Genomic DNA, 19940 nt, shown 5'->3' with positions numbered 1-19940 from the left:
TCCAGTAAGCAGGAGGAGAAATGGGCCAGAGTCGGGACTGAGCCACAGCCCTGCCCCAGGCTTCTGTTTGAAGGTTCTGCAGTCAGTGGCCAGCCTTACACAGCCATGCCCTGGGGTGGAGGAAAGGTGTTCATTGCTCAAATAAGAGATTTGCTTCTCCTGGCACATGAAACAAAATCTTGAGAGCTTGAGAATTTAATTTGGGAACCACAACTGAAACCAACCCTTTCTTTTCTAGGATAAAGATGAAGTTTTCTAACCAAAGCCCCAAAACCTGGAGCATGGTGATGGTGGGAAGGAGGTAAGGGAATGAGGCAGCAAGCGGAATCAGCCCTTCACTGCCAGCGCCAATGGGGAGCAGAAGGACTCTGACACAGGTACCAGCCCGCAGCATCTCCTACAGTCAACCCTCCATTGGCAGCCTGGAGCAGCCCAGGCAGGGTGTCCCTGGCTCCTGCACCTCCAGGCTTTGCACTGGGACCCACTCTAGCACCCTGCAAGCCATCCAGGGTAAGGGGCAGCAGGGGCAGAGCACAGGCTCCCATGTGCCACCTCCCTTCGACCTGTGGGTCAGGCCCACGGGGCTGATTGGAGAGCTTCACTCTTGGGTCCCACATGCATGGAGATGCACCTGTTGCGTGTACAGCCCTGGGTGAGGTATGGGGCTGCTCACCTGTAGGTCTTCTGACAACTGAATACAGAAGAGAGACAGTGGTTCCTTTCAGGGCCACAAAGGCACAGGAAGAAACTCCATTGCTTGTAGTAAACACCAAAGGGAGCCCTAAAAGTGAGCAGAAGGCAGGGAAGTCTTCCCAAGTGCAGGTAGGGTCTGAGGCTACAGAGCAGGAGTGCATGTACTGTATGCGTGTACCTATGCCAGAGTGTGTGCCCATGTGTGTATGCCCATGTGTATGTGTGCCTGTGTGCACATACCCGTGTATCCATGTGCATGTGCCCATGTGTGTGTGTGTGTGCCCCTCTGCATGCATGTGTGTCCATGTGTGTATGCCCATGTGTGTGCCTGTTTGTGCCCGTGTGTGCCTGTGTGTGCCCCATGTGTGCCTGTGTGTGCTCCTGTGTGTGACTGTGTGTGTACCCATGTGTTTGCCTGTGTATATGTACACCCATGTGTGTATGCCCATGTGTGTGTCCATGTATGTGTGGTGTGTGTGTGCCCGTATGTGCCTGTGTATTTATATGCCCATGTGTGCATGCCCATGTGCATGTGTGTGCCCATGTGCATGTGCCTGTGTGTGTGCATGTGTGTGCCCATGGGCATAGGCACACGTATGCCTGTGTATGTGCTTTTGTGTACCTGTTTGTGCCCATGTGTGTTCCTGTGTATATGTGTGCCCATATGTGTATGCTTGTGTGTGTGCTTATGTGTCCGTGTATGCCTCTGTATGTGCCCATGTGTGTATGCCCATCTGTGTGCCCATGTATGTGCCCATGTATTTGTGTGGTTGTGTGTGTGCCCATGTGTGTTCCTGTGTATGTGTGTGCCTGCATGCACATGCCTGTATGCATGTCTGTGCCCATGTGCATGTGCCTGTGTGACGGCCCATATGCGTGTGTGCCCGTGTGTTTACATACCTGTGTTCCTGTGTGCCCATGTGTGCCTGTATGCCTGTATGCATGTGCATGCCTGTTTTCATGTGTGCCCATGTGCAAGCCCATATGTATTCGTGTGCACATGCTCCTGGCGGGGTCAGCACCTCCTGCAGCACCTCAGTTTTCCAGTGGATTCTGTCTTCAGCTGTTCAGTGGGGAGCCCAGGCATCTGCAATGGCCGTGCTTGCTCTTTGGTGATTTTTGTGTCCAGAGGCCTCCTTGTTCTGCTGGTCATTCAGCTTCTCTACAGCCCTGCTGGGGAGGGTGGGAGCAGTAGAGCACTAAGCTGGCCACAAAGCCTGGAGTGAACCAGGAGAGTGCTGAGTCAGGCCCTGGGCTCTGTCTCTGGCTTCCTAAGACTCCGAGAATGCAGCCATAGCACAAGGTGCAGAGGCCATGCCACAATACAGGGTTGAGAGCAGATGGGGAAAGGGATCCAGGTGAGAGGAGCTCATGATACTAAGGAGATTGTTGAAGAGGAACGGCAGCAGGCACAGCTGGTAATGAGAATCCACACCCCAGCTTTTGTCGGCACAGCCCAGGAAGCCTTGGCTTTTATGGTTGTGCGACTGCCATAGGCCCATGGCCCCTCCTGTCCTATGTCGGGTGCTCCAGGGATGTGCTCACAGTAGCTAGGTGGAGACTCTGCCGAGTGAAAGCCCAGCAGAGAGGGCTAGTTTTCCCAGATGGGAAGCAAGGAGGTGTTGCAGTGCCAGGGACATGGCTCTTGTCTCTGGGCCAGCACATCCAGGGACAGGAAGGCTGCAGGGACACTAGCACAGGCCCAGGGAGGAGTGGACAGTCCCTAGCAGTGGACAGCTCCGAAGAAGAGCATTGGGAGACACAGGGAAGCAAGTGGACAGAATGTGTGGATGGGTTGTGTGAGGGACCTTGGTCCCCAGAAGGGAGGGCCTGGGTGACTCCCTGGAGCTCCCAGTGGTGCTGTGTACTCTCAGTCTTTCGGCCTAGAGAAAATCAGCCCAGGCCTGAAAACCCTGTGTTTGCTGGCTTTGGTCCCCATGCTGGTTTTGGCTGTAGCCATCACATTGATACGTAGCTGTTAGCTCTTTGCACAATGGCTGTGTGAGAGTGGCCTCACACCTTTGAGGTGTTTCTGTGATGCCTCTGGAAGTGTTAAAAAAAACAAATCCATGAAGTGCTGACAAGCAGGTACAATGAGGACAAGATCCGCCAAATTCTGCCCCAAAGGGGAGCAGGGTCCCCTGCACAGCAAGCTATTTTGGACATAGTCAAGGTGTCATTCTGAAGTGGGTTTCTGGGGTGAGTCCCCCACGTTTCTCACACTTCCTGATTCACTTTTCTGTCAATTTTTACATCTATGGCTCTGGAGCCTCAGAGGGTCTGGGTGCACCCCCACCCCAGGGATGAGTACGCATTTGCTGTCTGCACCACTTTGTGGGCCCTGTGGGACTAGGCCAAAGTGGGTCAGCACCCCACACCCCTAAACCTTGCAGCCCCTTCTGGGCCCACATTCTTAGAGAGGGCAAGGCTCGGATACCTTCTTGCAAGATCCGGAGACAATTCCCCAAGCTCCTCAGTCCCTCACCACCAGCTCTAGAACTATAGTACTTCAGGGCCATAGAGAACCTGAGGCTTATGGAGGGGACAGCATTTGTTCCCACAGGTGCTGGGTGAGGCAGGAGGCGTTCAAGCAGGGGATCACTTGGGATGTCTATTTGTTTGTTTGTTTTCTAAGACCGGAAATATTAGCAGCCCAGGATACCCAGCCCCTTAGTCTTGGCGGGGACCATCAAACAGAGTTTGCCTCCCATGAGCCCCACCACCAAAGTAGGTCAAGCTGTCAAGCACGCTATCTTCTCCCCTCTCTTGGACTAATACCCAAAAGGCCAATGCCACATACCAGCCACAGGAAGAGCAGGCCCAGGCCTGGCTTTTATCTGCTATTTCTCCATTGCCTGGTGCTCAGCAAACCCCCATGATATAAGGGTTGGGGGTTGGATTGGTGGGTGGAGTGGTTGGGGGGATGGAGGATGGGGCTTGCCTTGGCTGCTGCAGGCCTGTGCCTGTCTCCAACCTCTGCAACTCATTGACAGGACTGAGTCCCTAAACTGCTCCACAGAAAAGAGGCCTGTTTGTCTGTCTGTCTGTCTGCTCTCTGAGCTCAGAGAGTAGATTTCCCTAAGTGGGGTTGGAGAGGAGTCACAGGGGAAAGATCAAGAGACCAAGCAGGGCTCTGGGAGAGGTTTGGGCAGGCTGGGAGAAGCCTTGTGGGAGACACGGGGCCTGACTCATCTTCTACCCTCTAATAACAGTGTGAAGAAGTGCCAGCCAGACTTGCACATCTCCAAGATTCACCAGCAGCTGGAAGAATACACGCAGGCCATCGAGGTGTGACCTGGCTCCCCTCTCCTGGAAGGTCCCTCCTCTATTCTGGCACCATTCCTTCATCCAACCAGTGCCCTTCCATCCAATCAAAGCCACTTTATTCAGCCAACACTCTATCCAGCCAATACTTCTCCATCCAATCAGTGCCCCTCTGCCCAACCAGTGTTCCCCCATCTAATCAATGTCCCTCCGTGTATTCAATGCCCCTCCGTTTAATCAATGCTGCTCCATCCAACCAATAGTCTCCCATCCTATCAGTGCTGCTGCACCCAATTAATATTCCTTTATACAACCAAAACTCCACAATATTCAGGGTTCCTCTATTCAATCAATGCCCCCTATCAGAACAATACTCCACCATGCAATCACTGCTCCTGCATCCAATCAATGCCCTTTCATCTTGTCAGTGCTCCTATATCCAGCCAATATTCCTACAGTCAACCAGTGCCCCTTTATCCAACCAGTACTCCTTAATCCAATCACTGTCCCTCCATCCAATCAAGGTTTCTCCATCCATCCAATACTACTCCATCCAATCAGTGCTTCTGCATCCAATCAGTGCCCGTTCATCCAGTCAGTGTCCCTCCCATCCAATCAATTCTCCTCCATCCATCAATGCTTCTCCATCTGACCAATAGCCCTCCATCCAACCAATAATCATCTATCCAATTAATGGCTCTCCATGGAATCAACAACCCTCCATTCAATAGTACCTCTATCTAATCATTGCTCCTTCATTTAATCAATACTCCTACATTCAATGTCCCTACATCCAACCAATATTCCTTCATCCATCAGCTTCCTTCAATCCAACCAATAAACCTTCATCCAAACAATACTCCTATTCATTCAGTGTGCCTCCATTCAATCAGTTCCCCTTCATCCAACCAATATTCCTCCAGCCAACCAAAACAACTTCATCCAGTCAGTGCCCCTCCATCCAATAATGCCTTCCCATTCAGTCAGTGACCTTCTACCAATTTCCCTCCATCCAGCCAATATGCCTCCATCTAACCAAATAGTTTCACTTAGTTAATGCCTCTGCTTCCGATCAGTGCCCTTCTGTTCAACCAATACTTCTTTATCTAATCAGGACATCTCCATATAACTAGTATCCTTCCATCCAACTAATACTTCTCAACTAAATCAGTGCCCCTTCATCTACCCAGTGCCCTACCATCCACCCAGTACTCACCCAACAAGCACTACTCTATCTTACCGTATTCCTTCATCCAATCAGTGCTTTTCTGTGCAATTAATGATCCTGCATCCATACATTACCTCTTCACCCAATCAACAGTCTTCCATTCAACCAGTTCTTCTGATGTCAGTTATTACCCCTTCAACCAACCAATTCTCCTCCATTCAACCAGTACTTCTCCATCCAATCCAAGTTCCTCTATCCAACCAACACCCTTTTATCCAACCAATATTCTTCTATCAAATTAATGTCTCTCCATCCAACCAGTAATCCTGCATCCTATCAATCAATGCTCCTGTATCCTATCAATATTCCTCCATCCAACCAATACTTCCCGTGCAATCAGTACTCCTTCATTTATTCACTCCTCCTCCATCCAGTCAATACCTTTCCATCCTACCAGTGCCCCTCCATCCAACCAATACTCCTTCATCCAATCAATGTCGTCACATGCAATCAGTGCCCCTTCATTGAACAGTATGTCTGTATCCAACCAATCCTACTTCATTTAATCAAAGTCACTCCATCTAACAAATACTCCCTCATATAATCAATAGCTTTCTATCCAATCAATATTCCTTCATCTATCAACACCTTTCTATACAACCAGTGCTACTCCATCTAATCAATGCTCCTCCATCCAACCAATACTTTGCAATTTAACCACTGTCCCTCCATCCATTCAATGCCCCTCCATCGCAACCATGGTCCCCCAGCTTTACCCCATGAGCAGCATGGAGGCAGACCCACATCTGTCCTGTGCGCCATAATCTCCTAAGTGCTCTTCAGTACAGGGAGGTGTCTCACAATTGCATTGGAGGGAGGAAGGCACATCTTTTCAGTGATCCCCATGCTAGGGCTGCATTGGGAAAGTGCTCCCAGGGAAAATACAAAGACAGAGCAGAGGGTTGCCCAGTGTGACCCACTGATGTGTCCATGGTGGCCATCCACCAAAGTAATCCTGACACTTTGCCTCCTCTGCAGACCGCTGGCCAGTCCCCCTTGCCAGGCCTCCATAGAGCTGCCCAGCATGGCCGTGGCCAGCACCAAGAATCAGTAGGAGACGGGTGAGGTGCAGACTCAGTCTGCAGCCAAGACTCTGCCCTGCAAGGTAACGTTCTTTCCAGGGGCAAGGCTGGGCTGCAGAGCCAGCATCTGGGAATTTAACAGCAGGCCTGTTTTCCTTGTTAAGGCAAACGTGGGGCTGTCCAGGATGTGGGCAGACAGAACACTGAGGCATTGCAGTATGGTTGGGTTCACCCTTGCTCATGTCAAAGGCTGTGTTGGACAAGTGGAGTTGAATCTCACCTTTATTCCTTTCCCTGCCTCTTTCACTGGGATTGCACAGAAAAAGATTAGGCAGGCAGGTCCCAGGCTCACTGGCCAGGTAAGCAAGGCAAGAGAGAAGGGCCCAGGGCTTCTACTCCCTGAGATGCAGGAGTCTGCACTTGTGATATATCCTTCTGCTGCCCACAGGATATTCTGGCTGGAGACATGATCAAGAAAAGCCTCTGAGGCCGGGCGCAGTGGCTCAAGCCTGTAATCCCAGCACTTTGGGAGGCCGAGACAGGTGGATCACGAGGTCAGGAGATCGAGACCATCCTGGCTAACATGGTGAAACCCCGTCTCTACTGAAAAATACAAAAAACTAGCCGGGCGAGATGGCAGGCGCCTGTAGTCCCAGCTACTCGGGAGGCTGAGGCAGGAGAATGGCGTGAACCCGGGAGGCGGAGCTTGCAGTGAGCTGAGATCCAGCCACTGCACTCCAGCCTGGGCGACAGAGCGAGACTCCGTCTCAAAAAAAAGCCTCTGAGAGCAGAAGGGAGGCTCCGAGGCCTCATCAACAAAGTAGAGCTTAAATGTGGTTGGTGCAATCAGGGTGGGTACAGAAGGGCTTCCCAGAGGTAGAGACAGTATCATTTCCTTTCTGCTGCTCTCACTTTCAATCTTGGTCTCCTTCCCCAACAGAGCACCCCATTTGGGAAGAGGTATGTTTGTGGCCACCGGGCATGGGAAGTATGAGGAGGTGCTTGTGGAAGGGGGCCTGGCACCCTAGACCTCCCATCTTGGTGAGTCCCCAGCAACCCACAGAGTGGGATGAGGTGTACACACGTGCACTGTGCTGGGATCTTGGTGACCTGGAGCCCTGTTGCAGTCTGCAAGGTGGGCCCCAAGTTTCTTAGAACCCAGACCAGCTCAGTCTCCCAGCCTTGCACAGATTCCACCTCCCTATCCTGACATCAGATTCAGAATCTGCTCATTTCACCAGAGTCAGCTCAGCTCAGCCACTGCTCCACCAGAGAAGATCAAGGCTCCCATCTGGGACTCCCCAAAAGCCCCAGCAGGGCTCACGAGGGAAGTGAGAGTCAGCCTGGCCACCAAAGGGCTAGCATTGAAGGAAGTGGATGGCATGGATCCCGGGTCCCTGCCCATCTGTGTGCTGGGGGTCCATAGAGGGGCAGGAACTTAGGTCCTACTCCCTGTCCCAGATGGCCATTCAGGAGTCTTGATGCCCTCCCCATCCCATGCTGCCGACAGCAGCGACACTCCTGCCATGGTTAGACACACATTTGTTAATAACCTGGGCCTGAGGCTCCATTTCCAGTACCCATCACACCCCAGAGTGAGGCAGCAGGCCTCCTACCATCTTTCCCTGCTAAATCCTGACTCTCAAGCTGCAGCTGAGGCTTTTACTGGTACCTCTGTGTCTCACTCCTGTCCTTGGCGACCCCCACCAGAGCCTGGCTGACTGCCGACTGGCCCCTCCACTGTCCCTGCTGGGATCACAGCCCCTTCTCAGCCTTGCTTGGCCAACCTGTTCTCTCAGAGTTGGGACTGAGGGCTTCCTCCTCATCCAGCTATCAAACCCTTGGCATGGCCAATGCTGAGACCCTCTCTCTACCACCAGTCAAACCCTCGAGTTCTGCCCCCTCAGGCTGTCAGCCCAGGTGGGGGAAGCAGAGGTGGGCAGTGAGACGGGTCACGGTGGGCCTTCCTCCACCCCATGATGAACCCCTCCCTGCCTGTCCCTGAGAACTTGTATCAGTGCCAAGTCCCACTCTTACTAGGGGCTACCCTCTGCACCCCAGTCCCAGGGTCTGGCTCTGCCATTAGGAAGCACAGGCAGCAAAACTGCTGACTCTGCTCCTGACACCAATGGTCAAGCCAGTCTGACCATGCCCATGCCTCAGCAAGCAGATTTCTGCTCCCAATCTTTGACAGCAAAAGGGAGGAGTGATGAGAGGCCCAGTACCCTGAGGAGCCTGGGCTAGGTCAGTAGGTGCAATTCTCTGCCATATTACCTAAAGTTTTCATTCAAAGGCCTCATCCCAACACAGACCCATTCTCTGTTCCCCTTACACTAATGCAGCCCAGGGGGTCCAGTTCTCCTGCTCCTCCCCATTCACCTGACCACCTTCCTGACATCCAACTGACACCCTCCTAACACTCCTTTTGCCCTTCCCAGGCTGCCCTGCACCCCATTCCCGTTGGGCCCTGGGGCATCCTCATGCAGTGACTGTGGGCTCCCAGCTGGAGTCTCAGGCCTCTCTTCTGTCCACCCCATGGTCCTGGGCCCTGGAGCCGTTCTGGCTGGTCACTGTGCAGTTGAAGTTCTTCAGCTCCAGGATGGAGTGGACTGTGGGAAGGGGCTGGGTGGCCTCCTGCATGTTCAGGGCATTGAACCCAGGCTGGTACAGGGAGGGCAGGCAAGTGAGTCTGGCTGTGGTGTGCTCCTTACTACTGGGCCCCACCAGGCACTCTTGGGTTTCTGCCACCAACATGCGTCACAGCATGGCATCCCCCATCCTGGAGGCCCAGGAGGCAGGGCCCGGCATGTGGCAGGAGTGGGCACCTTCTGCTCGAAGGGGGTGGGCACTTCTGGCTCCAGGCTCTGCTCCATCCCCGAGCACAGAGGCTCCAGGGCCTCCTCCAGCAGCTGTTTCTTGAGCCATGTCCAGCCACTGAGTCAGGGCTTGGATGCAACTGTGGGGACAGGACACAGGTAAGGGCCTGATGCTAGGCCAGGGGATGAGGACCAGGCAGGACTGGACACTTGCTCGGCCTCAGTGGTGGGGCCACCCGTTGGGATTTCTTCCAGGTGCTCTCCACAAGGTTCCGTGAGGACCAGACTGTGCAGTGAGGGCTTCAGCATGGGGCAAGTCGGAGCTATAGGCACCACGCCCTTGACACTAGTCTCTCTGGGCACTGAGGTCTGGAAGCCAGGTGGCAGTCATAGTACAGTGGGTTTCTCAGGCCAGTGACTGGCAGCCTGGGCTGTGGTGGGCAGTGCACAGATGTGAGCCACTGCGACCAGGGGCTGGTCCCTGAGGGGACATGGTCGGGGACATCTCCATTCTGGCTGTTGGATCCCCCTTCTGCAAGTGTCCTGGAGGGCTCAGGGGTCCCATCGTGTGGGGATGGTACCCACTGGATGTGTACCTGGGTGATGTGGGTACCCCTAGACAAGAGGGCTGAGACAAGGATGAAGCCACTAAGGGGCTGGACAGGTTCGGGGTGGGGGCTACAACTTGCAGCCCCTTGGCCATGAAGTGAGCAGCTAGAATCTTGTTCTGGGTGAGTCTGAAGGGGAACGTGGACTTCTGCAGTGGTGACACCATGTGGTGGATGACGGGGATGTGCAGGGAGTGGGGTAGGGCAGCCATCTTATGCGGAGCCACGTTGGGGCATGTGGCTTCAGGAGAGTGTGGGACTTCGGCAGCGTGCGGGCCCTCAAAAATGTGCAGGGCTGTGACCTCCTGGTCGTGGCAGGCCTCTCTCAAGGGGGACAGGGATGTGTGGAAGGCCCTGGGTGGGGCGAGGTGCATACCCCCTGTCATCTTCTGGACAGAAGCGCCTTCCTCAGGAGCTTCTGTAGATGCAGGCTGTCCTTCCCTGGCTTGGGCAGCAGGGGTAGTGGGGGCCTGGATTTCCCTGGAGGCTCGGGCCATGCACCTCGGGTGCCATTGACGTGTCTGATATGAGCATGGCTGTGTCCTGGGGTGAGAGGGACAGTGGTCAGGCCAGCCCTCTTCCCTCCCAAGGTGGGAGACCTGTGTCTCCCTTGGTCCAGGGACGACCTGGGACCAGGGGTGTGAAGACCTGACCATTCTGCTTTCTGAGCACCCAGAACCTGCCTGGGACATTATGACCTCCACTGTGCCTCGGGGACTTTGGGGTGATACCACCATCACCCCAAGTGTAGAAATGAGGTTACAGAGGCCGAGTCCCTCTAGTGACAGAACTAGAACCTCCCTCTGGATCTCTGTCTTCCATGCCAACCTGGCAGAAAGCAGGCTCAAGTACACGGCCAGGGTCAGGCCGCAATGCCATGTGGACTGGGGTGGGAGACGCAGGTGAGCCCCAACCAAGTCAGAGGCATGCCCCTAGCCAGCTGCTGGCCACTGCCAGGACTGGAAGAGCGGCTGCATGGAGACACGTGAGGGGCACCCCAGTGTCACTGGCCCGACCACAGGTGCGTCCACTGTGAGCCAGTGGTGAGGAGTGGTGGCCAAGACACTCAAGAAAGCTGAGGCTGCATCATCAGAGGCAGATTGGTCTGAAGGTGAGCAATTTTTGCTGAGCTATGCTAAATGGGATATTCCCACAGACCTCCTGGCTGGGGTGGTCTCTTGAAACTGCTCACCCTGGTTTGTGGGCACCACATGTTTGCAAGGACATTGACAAATAGCATCTGTCCAAGCCAGAGACTGTCTGGTTTGGGGAAGGAGGGAGACTTAGGGGCTGCTGCTGGTGGGGCTGGCTCTGCCAAGGCACGAACAGAGTTGCTGGAGGGGTGGGGACAAAGAGCCCGCCAAGACCTCGCTCTTAGCTGCCAGCCTGCTTTGGACGCCGGGACTACAGGAACCATGAGAACCTCAGTTCCAGCTCCCGGGGTAGACAGGCTGCTTGGCAGGCAGGCCGCCTTCCCTCTACCTGGAGTCAGGTTTCTAGCCAGAGGTCCAGACCCAGAGCACAAGTGCTGACTCTGGGAAGCAGACCTCTGAGGCAGGGCATCTTGTCCCGTGGTGGAGATGGGGTGTGGTCAGGGCAGGGAGGCCAGCAAAGAGAGGTTCAGGGAGCAGACTCTGTGGGGTTATGGGAGGCAGGTCTGTGGCCCTCTCTGGACCCCAGCCTAATGCCCTCTGCACCTCATGCTTATGTTCCAGCTTCCTGGGTCTGGAATTCCAGCCATGTGGCACCCTCCATGTACCCAGGGGAGATTCTGGCCAGACACTGCCCCCTGCCCTGGCTAAGAAGCTCCTTCCTGTTGCCAGCATGGCCTACCATTGCCTGTTTGATGCACCCCACTACCACCTCCTTTTGCTCCTGGACCTTTTAGCCTCCCTGCCCTTCCACTCTCTGACCCCCCACCTGTTCCCTCACCCCCAAACCTCTCTGCTTCTCATTACTTGGAGGAGGTAAGAAACACCTGATCACTGGCCAATTACCCCTGGAGTATTACCACTGGAAATTACCCCTGGAGAGGCCAAGTGCCTTCTAGGACATTAGGAGTTTGAGGCATAGCCTGTGCAGAGAAGGCAGGTCACCTCCCAAATCAAACGGGAAACTGCAGGTCAAGGGCTGACAACGGCCATGCAGGATGCTCGATGCTGCCTCCCCCTTGAAGTCTGCTTGCCACCCCTCACTCCCCCATTTTGTGTAATAAAGCTCCCTGTGTATTTCCATGTGCTGACTGTCTTGTACTCACTAAGCGGGCAGGGCTGGCCAGGATGGAAAGACTGGGCCAGTGACCAGCCCATTCCCATACCACACAGCATACTGTGGTCTCTGGGTTCAGGCAGTCTGACTGTCTCATGGCCTTTGCAGTGTAAGACTCCAGCACATAAATTCTGTGATGGTCTAAGTCAGGGCACACACAATAGGTGGGGTCCAGGTTTCCTTTTCCAGAATGTCTGTGATATCCTATCTCCACCATGACTACCCCAATATAAATTTCCATGCCCTGATTGTGCACCCATTGAGGACAATATCCACCTCGGGGTCTCCCCAACACCCCCCAGTATGTGCTCCGTGAAGGTTTTGTATACAGACAAATGGGTGGATGGGTGGGTGGGGGGATGTATGTATGTATGGATGGATGGATGGATGGTTAAGTGGGTAGTCGAATGGATAGATGAATAGATGAATGGTTGGATGAGTGGATGGATAGGTGGGTGAATGGATGGGTGGGTGGGTGAGTGGATGAGTGGTTGGGTGGGTATGAAAAGGGATGGGTGAGTGGATAAATATGGAATGGATAAATGGGTAGAGGGATGTATGAGTGAATGGGTAAGCAGGTGGGTGGATAGATTGATAGATGGATAGATGAATGGGTGAATAGATGGGTGAATGAATGAGTGGGTGGGAGGATGGCTGGATGGCTGGCAGGATGGATGGATGGATGGATGGATGAAATGATACATGGATGGATGAATAGAGGGATACATGAGTGGATGGGTAGATGGGTGGATGGATTGAATGATGAAGGGATGGTCTAATGAATGGACAGAGGGAGAGATAGAGGGATGAGTGAGTGGATGGGTAGATGAATGGGTGGGTGGGTGTATGGATGGATAGAAGGGAGGTGGGATTAATGAAGGGATGGGTACATGATTGGATGGAATGGATAAGTGGATAAATGGATGGATGGATGGATAGATAGATGAATGGATGGACGCATGGATGGGTAGGTAGTTGGATAGATGAAAGGATACATGAGTGGATGGACGGGGGAGCATGAATGCATAGGTGGATGGATGAATGGAGGGGTAGATGTGTGGATGGTTAGATGAATGGATGGATGAAAGGATGGATGGATAGATAGGTGTGTGAGTGAATGGATAGGTTGATGGATGAGGGGAGGGAAGGATGAGTGGATGGGTAGATGGGTGGGTGGATGAATGGGTGAAGGGTGTGGGTAAATGGGTGGGTAGATGAATGGGTGACAGGATGGATGAATGTTTGGACATAGGGATGGATGGAGGAAGGGATGAATGAGTCAATGGGTAGGTGGGTGGGTGGGTGGATGGATGAGTGGATATGTGGATTGATGGAGGGATGGAGGGAAGGAGGAAGGGATGGGTGAAGGGTGGGAGGGAGGGATGGATGGATGTGTGGATGGGTAGATGGATGGATGAAGGATGGATGGATAGATGTATATAAGTGGGCGGATGGATGGCTGGCTGGATGGATGGATGGATGGACGGACGGACAGATGGACGGATGGATGGATGGATGGACAGATGGATGTACAGGTGAGTGAATGGATGGAAGAATGGATGTATAGATGAGTGATGGATGGATGACAGGAGGGACGGATGAAACTGAGGGATAAATGACTGGATGGTTAGGTGATTTGATGGGTGGATGAATGGATGGACAGGGAAGAATGATGGAAGAGAAGGAGGTAGGAAGAAAGTGAGAGTGAAAGCATGGGAATGAATAGATGGGTGAATGAATTAACAACTGTGAAATAGCAGACAGCCTGGGGATGTCCTCCCTCCTCTCCCTCTTCCTCCTCTCCCAGGTCCTGCACTGGGGCCTGACACTCAGCCCTGCAGCCTTCATTGAGTGGGAAGCCCTTTTGAGGAGCAGGCCCTCCAACCTTTGATGTTCTGGTCCTCACTTTGCCATTCCCTCAGCTCCTCAGAGGCACTATTTTCTGAAGGCTTCATGTCAAACCCTGCCTGCCTCTTGAATACGCACAGTTCAGAAAAGCAAAACCTTAATCCTGGAAAAGGAGAAAGTGGACTTCTTTGCAAGTTTACAGGACTCTGGTCAACATGGCCAAAATTTCCCCACACTCCAGGTTTTGGGCTCCAGGCTAGGCCTCAGAAGGTGACTTCCTCCCAAACACCCAGAGCTGGGGACTCCTGGCTCTGGGCAATTCTAAGTAATCTGTTCCTGGACCAGAGGAAACCCCTCTGAAAACAAACATCTCTATTCCTTTCTCCATCCTTCTATCCATGCATCCATCCACCCATGTAATGCCTACCCATTCATCTACCCATCAATACACTCACCCATCCACCCAACTATCCATTCATCCATCCACCCACCCACCAACCCATCCACCCACCTACAAACCCATCGATCTCCATCCTCCACTCACTCATCCACTCGCCTGCTCATCCATCCATTCATTCATCCATCCATTATCCACTCACCCATATAACCACCCACCCATCCATCCATTATCCACTCACTCATGCAATCACACACCCATTCACTCATTCACCCATTCATCCACCCATCCATCCATCCTTACTTCCATCCAAACAGCCACATATCCACTCACCCATTCATCCATCCATCCAAGCCCAGAAGAAGGAGGAAGAGGAGCTGATCACTGTTAAGGATCCTTGAGAATCGTAAGTGGGGCAGTTATCAGGGACTGGTGGGCACCCTTGGAGGAGCAGGGGAGAAGGCCGACCAGACCCCTTTCTCTGACTGCAGAAGGGCCGTGCAGAGAGAACAGAGCAGCAGAAGATTCGTGCAGACGAGAGGGATTGCCAGAACAGACTGGCAGTGAGGAGTGCAGCATTGTCACTCTTGCCTCATTAGCGAATGAGACCCAGGCCCAGAGAAATGGAGGGAGCTGAGGCCTTCCTCCTCCTGGGTTTCCTGTTGTCATTGGCCAATGATCAGAGCCACTGACTAAAGTCCCCACACCCTGCAGAAACCCGCACAAGAGAACCAATCCTGGTCAAGATCTGGAGCTTCGTTCCAGACAGTTATAAACCCAGGGTGGGTCCCTGAAGTCTGCCCAGAAAGCACAGCACTCCCTCCATCCCTGAGCACCTTAGGGACAGGCTCTTCACTGGAGGAAAAGGCCAGAAGGGAGGAGGAGGACACCATGAGGAGGGCAGAGGACGATCTGAAGAACAAGGCTCTGTCTTCCATTGGAGCCATCTACAGCAGCTCTCTGGCCAAAGTGCGTACTGCTGTTGGGAGAATGGTGGCAGCCTTCAGTGTGGGCTGCTCCCAGTGCCCTCCAGAGACCGGGCCCCTCTCTTTGGGCCTATACACTACATGCTAACCAGAAGAGAGGCAAGACCCTCAAAATGAAGAAGATTCTTGCAGATGCAAGCCGCTGAAGATTGACTACCTCAGTGAAGACAAACTGAGGGGAGGGTTAAGTTTTGCAGGGCTCAGCCCCAGGGGGTGGCCCTGCAGGACCTCGTGACTGCTTTCCAGGCTGCCAAGGCCCCTGTTCCTCAGTGGCTGAAGGACTCCAGGGGCCTGGTCCTGCCTTTGGGGCTTATTCAGTGAAACCTCACCACTTCCTCTGCCCCAGAGACAAGGTTGAAGGGAGCCAGAGTTGGGAAGGAGGTGTCCACAAGTCTCACCTGCACCCTCACCCCATCCATGCTCTGTGCCTCTAGCCCCACATCCTGCTGCAGACTGAAGGTAAATGGCCAAGTCTGGGCTGCTCTGTGTGGCAGTCCAGTCGAGTACAAGCCAGTGAGAGTAAATCTAGGCACAAACCAGAGGACCAAAGAATGGTGTCCCCTTGCACAAGGAACCAGAAGGCAGTAAGGGAGCCGAGAAGCCCTCGTAGGGCCCCAGCAGCCTAGCCCACCCTGTGGTGGAGATGGGCTTTCACCCAACGCACACACGCCTGGCCCTCGGTTTCATCACAGTCAGCCAGTTGTAGTGTTCCCAGATCACTACACTCAGGAGCCACATCGACCAGGCCCAGAAGTAGTAAGTAGCCCTGCAGTCCTTTCACCATGCTGGGCAGAAGGGCCCTTGGGACCAGCTGCTCTAACCAATCCCTAACAAGGGCTGGTGGAGGCCTGAAGAGGACAGGAGGACAGAAACGAGACTAGTTTGGACAGGCTGCTCAGGCCAGCGTGTGCAGGCCTGAGGCCAGGGACCTGGAACCTCCTCCATCTCCTGCATGCATGGGAACCCTGAGGAATGGCAGAGTCAGGAGGAGGGAGCCCAGTGGGACTTGCCCACCACACCCTCTGGCCCTGGCTGCAGGGAGAAGGCAGCCAAGGGACCTCTAGATGGGGCTTTGAGGGTGGCCTTTGGTGAGGCCAATCTGGGCCATGAGTTATCCGTAGAATGTCCCACCCTCCATGGTACCTAGGACAGGAAATTAAGCAGCTAGGGCTTCATCATGAGCTCCTCTGTGATGCTGGGCAAAATCATAGACTCCTCAGGATGGTGATGCCTCTTCCATAAAATCATGTCCCTGGAGGCTGTGGAATCCCTTGGCACAGCTACTCGACCACCTGCACGGGGCTGCAGTCAGGGCACTCCCAACGATGTCACGCTGGTAATCCTGTCACCCAGCCCAGCTGCACAGCCCATTCCATTTCCCCAAGGATCGCAGTGTTTGGGGGCTACTTGGAGTTTGGGTGTTTTCTGGGATGCTTCTCCCTCCTGTGTCCCCGGTTTCCCTGTGGTGCCCAGGAGCAGGCTCCTCCATGGTGCACGTAACCTCACAGCCTCCCTGTTGTGCTGTCAGGGGTCCTTGTAGGCCCCTCTGTGGGCAGGCAGTGGGCGTGGTGTGCATGTGCCTGTGTGTGTGCATGTGTGCATGTGCTGAGGGTGCTCAGGAATGTGTGGGAGGGCACAGCTTTTGCCAGCCTTGCGTCCAGCTGAGCAGCGCATCTGAAACAGGCCGGCCTCGCAGTCCAAAGCACTCCTGTCCTCCGGCTGCCTCCATCCCTCACCTGCACCGAGCTCCTCCTGGCTCACAGCCATGTCAAGGCCTCAAACAAATGGGGCAGGCTCCTGGGACCACCATCACTTGGAGGCCACCGCCTGGAGGGACATGAGCTCTTTTGAGGCAAGCGTCTGGGAGGATTATCACTATCTGCCAAGACAGTCTTCCCCAGCTCAGGAATCTGTCTGCAGTTGTATGTCAGGCAAGGAAAGGAGGACAGAGGGAGGTTGTCCCAGGCACACATGCCCGCCCCCTAGCCACACTAACAACCCAAGCCAGTCAAGGACAGGTGAGTGTGCACTGCCTGGATTGAAGCTGGTTGTGCGCCCTGAGAGCAGCCTGGCATCGGGCTGACCATCCTCTGAGGGTTGGGGAGTAGAAGGAGCACGGCCAGAGGCCTTGACCCTCAAGGACCACTTGTTTTCCATTTGCAGCAGCAAGAAAATTGGGTTCCAGGCCAAGGGCAAAATGGGTGGGCACTAGAAGCAGAGAGGCCAGAAAAGCCCCTCGAGGCAGAGACCCTCTAGCACTCGTGGGACTCCACATCCTCCAGCCCCCACAATCCATCAGGAGTTCCCTGATAATCCTGGGGTGGAGAGGCCATTCTGGAGCACCGCCCCCATCTCTGTCCTTGCTGCCTCCATCCCCCAGAGCCGCCTGTGAATAAAGCCTCAGAGCCCCCTCCATAGTGCATTTGCTTCTACACGGGGACCCTGGGAGACATGGGGTAAAGCAAGGTAGGGGCTGCCCAAGGGCAGAGCATCCTGGTCAGCTGAGAACAGGACTGGCCAGCACATACCATCTGCTGCTACAGCCAGGATGGTGCCCGGATGCACATCAGACGATTCCCACTGGTTTTCCCTCAAAATGCAGGCTTCATCCCTTCTGGAGACTATAGGGCCCCTCTGCTTTCCACTTCCCTGGGGTCTCCGTGAGATCTGCAGGCCTAACCCCCAGCCCCAGACCCCATCTATCCATGCCAGCTCTCAATCCATTGGAGGCAGAGAAACTTTGCCTTGGGTAGGGGGTGAGGGAGGAGGGCAGGGCTAAGAAGGAGACATTGCCACCCCCTGAAAAGGCGGAGGCAGGCGGGAGTGGCTCCCATGTGAGGGGTGCACTCTAGGTCCTGGTCAGGGAAGAGCAGTGCAGGAGAGTGCACTCCCAGATGACAGCAGGCAGGCCAGTTGCTGACTGCCTTCTCCAGAACACAGGATAGCAGAGTGCACGTGGGCCATAAATCTGAAAATTCCTGACCAGAGAGAATTATGGAAAATATAAATCACAGCAATTGGATCAAGACATACAGACCTGTACAGCAAAGTATTTGAAGAGGAAGGTTTGGAATCCAGAACGGGCCCCAGAAAGAGTTGGGGGCAGGCGACCACATCTGGGACTTCTGCTGTTAGAGTTGGCATGGGGATGGGGGTGCGGCAGCGCAGTCCCTCTCAGTCTGTGATCAGAATTGGGACAAGGACAGGACCCAGAGAACAAAACAGAACCTCCAGATAGCATTACGCATGTGTGCAGACCCTGCAACACACACTCTCAAGACACACATACAGTAACATCATCTCAGGTGTGTGACCCCACAACACACAGACACACAGCAATATCATCCCAGTTGTGTGACCCCTCAACACACACAGCAACATCACCCCAGGTGTGTGAGACCCCACAACACACACAACACACAAACATCATCTCAGGTGTGTGATCCCACAACACACACAGAAACTTCACCACAGGTGTTTGACCCCACAGCAGACAGATACACACAGCAACATCATCCCAGGTGTGTGAGACCCCACAATACACACACACACAGAAAGATCATCTCTGGTGTGTGACCCCACAACATACAAACACATACACAGAAACAGCATCCCAGGTGTGTGACCCCACAACACACAAATACAGCAACATCATCCCATATGTGTGCAACCCCACAACACACACACAAAACATCACCCCTCCACAACACACACATCATTTCAGGTGTGTGACCCCACAAAACACACAGCAACATCATCCCAGGTGTGGGAGACCCCACAACACACAAAACCACCCCTCCACAACACACACACAACACATCGTCTCAGGTGTGTAAGATCCCACAACACACACACATACACACACAGAAGCATCATCCCAGATGTGTGACCCTAAACATCTAAAATTTAGCCATTTAAGAAACAGTGATGTTTGTCAACTAAAAGGTCCTTACAGTTCTTTTATGAAATAGTAATTTTCAGCTTAAGCTGTGCTCAATTTTAATCTTTAAGAATTCCATTTTAAATAATGAAAAAACATTTATATATCTACAAAAAATGTGGATACATTCCATTTCCCTGGTGGTGTCACAGGTATCAACAGGGACATTCTCATGTGGGAGAGTATTATTAAACTTCACCCTCAAGATCAACTGAGACTAAAAAAGACACAAAAATCTTTCTTTTAGAATGCAACATACACTGAAATTTCAACCGAGAAAACATCTCCAGTGAATTATACGTGTAGTTTTTCAAACTCCAAATAAAATGTTAGGTTTTTGAAGGTTGGCTAATATATAATACAATTTATAAGTATATTTTAATGCACGGTTTGCTTTTTGTTTTTTTTAAGTAAAAATTGACCCCTCATTCCTATTGAGTAAATCTGTCATAAATACCATTTGCAGTGACTCATCCTCCAGCAAAGAAAGTTACATACTCATTTGTGAAGCAGTGATTTTTAGACTTTTCCTGAGTTACACACTCTTTGGAGAAATTAAAGTTCTACATTCCTTAAATGAAAGATTCTGTGTGGCAGGCCAATGTGCATATTCTCCATATCAAAATGAAAAAGGAATAGATTTGTATACTTGTGTGTATGTGTATTCACAGAAAACAAATACTGTGAAATCAGTCCTAAAATACTGAGTTGCTAATGTCCTGTTGGAAGGTTTTCGTGATTTCATTGTATTTTGACAATGCAACTTCTATGAACTTTGGGGCCCCAAAGTAAGAAACTCTAAAGTATTAGGAATGGGAATGAGTTCTGCAGCAATCCTGTTGAGTACAAACAATCAGCAATCATAAACTC

General features: G+C 52.9%; 2 pseudogenes; both read left to right on the top strand.

Moving 5' to 3' along the window:
- Positions 1–7235, top strand: part of LOC104656848 — a 180008-nt pseudogene extending 172773 nt beyond the window's left edge.
- Positions 7236–15035: 7800 nt separating this feature from the next.
- LOC104656846 overlaps positions 15036–19940 on the top strand; it is a 28914-nt pseudogene continuing 24009 nt past the window's right edge.

Source organism: Rhinopithecus roxellana, chromosome 22 (genome assembly GCF_007565055.1).
Source record: "Rhinopithecus roxellana isolate Shanxi Qingling chromosome 22, ASM756505v1, whole genome shotgun sequence".
Classification (NCBI taxonomy): domain Eukaryota; kingdom Metazoa; phylum Chordata; class Mammalia; order Primates; family Cercopithecidae; genus Rhinopithecus; species Rhinopithecus roxellana.
The sequence above is the reverse complement of the archived record's forward strand: the minus strand, read 5'-3'. Positions and strand labels throughout refer to the sequence as shown.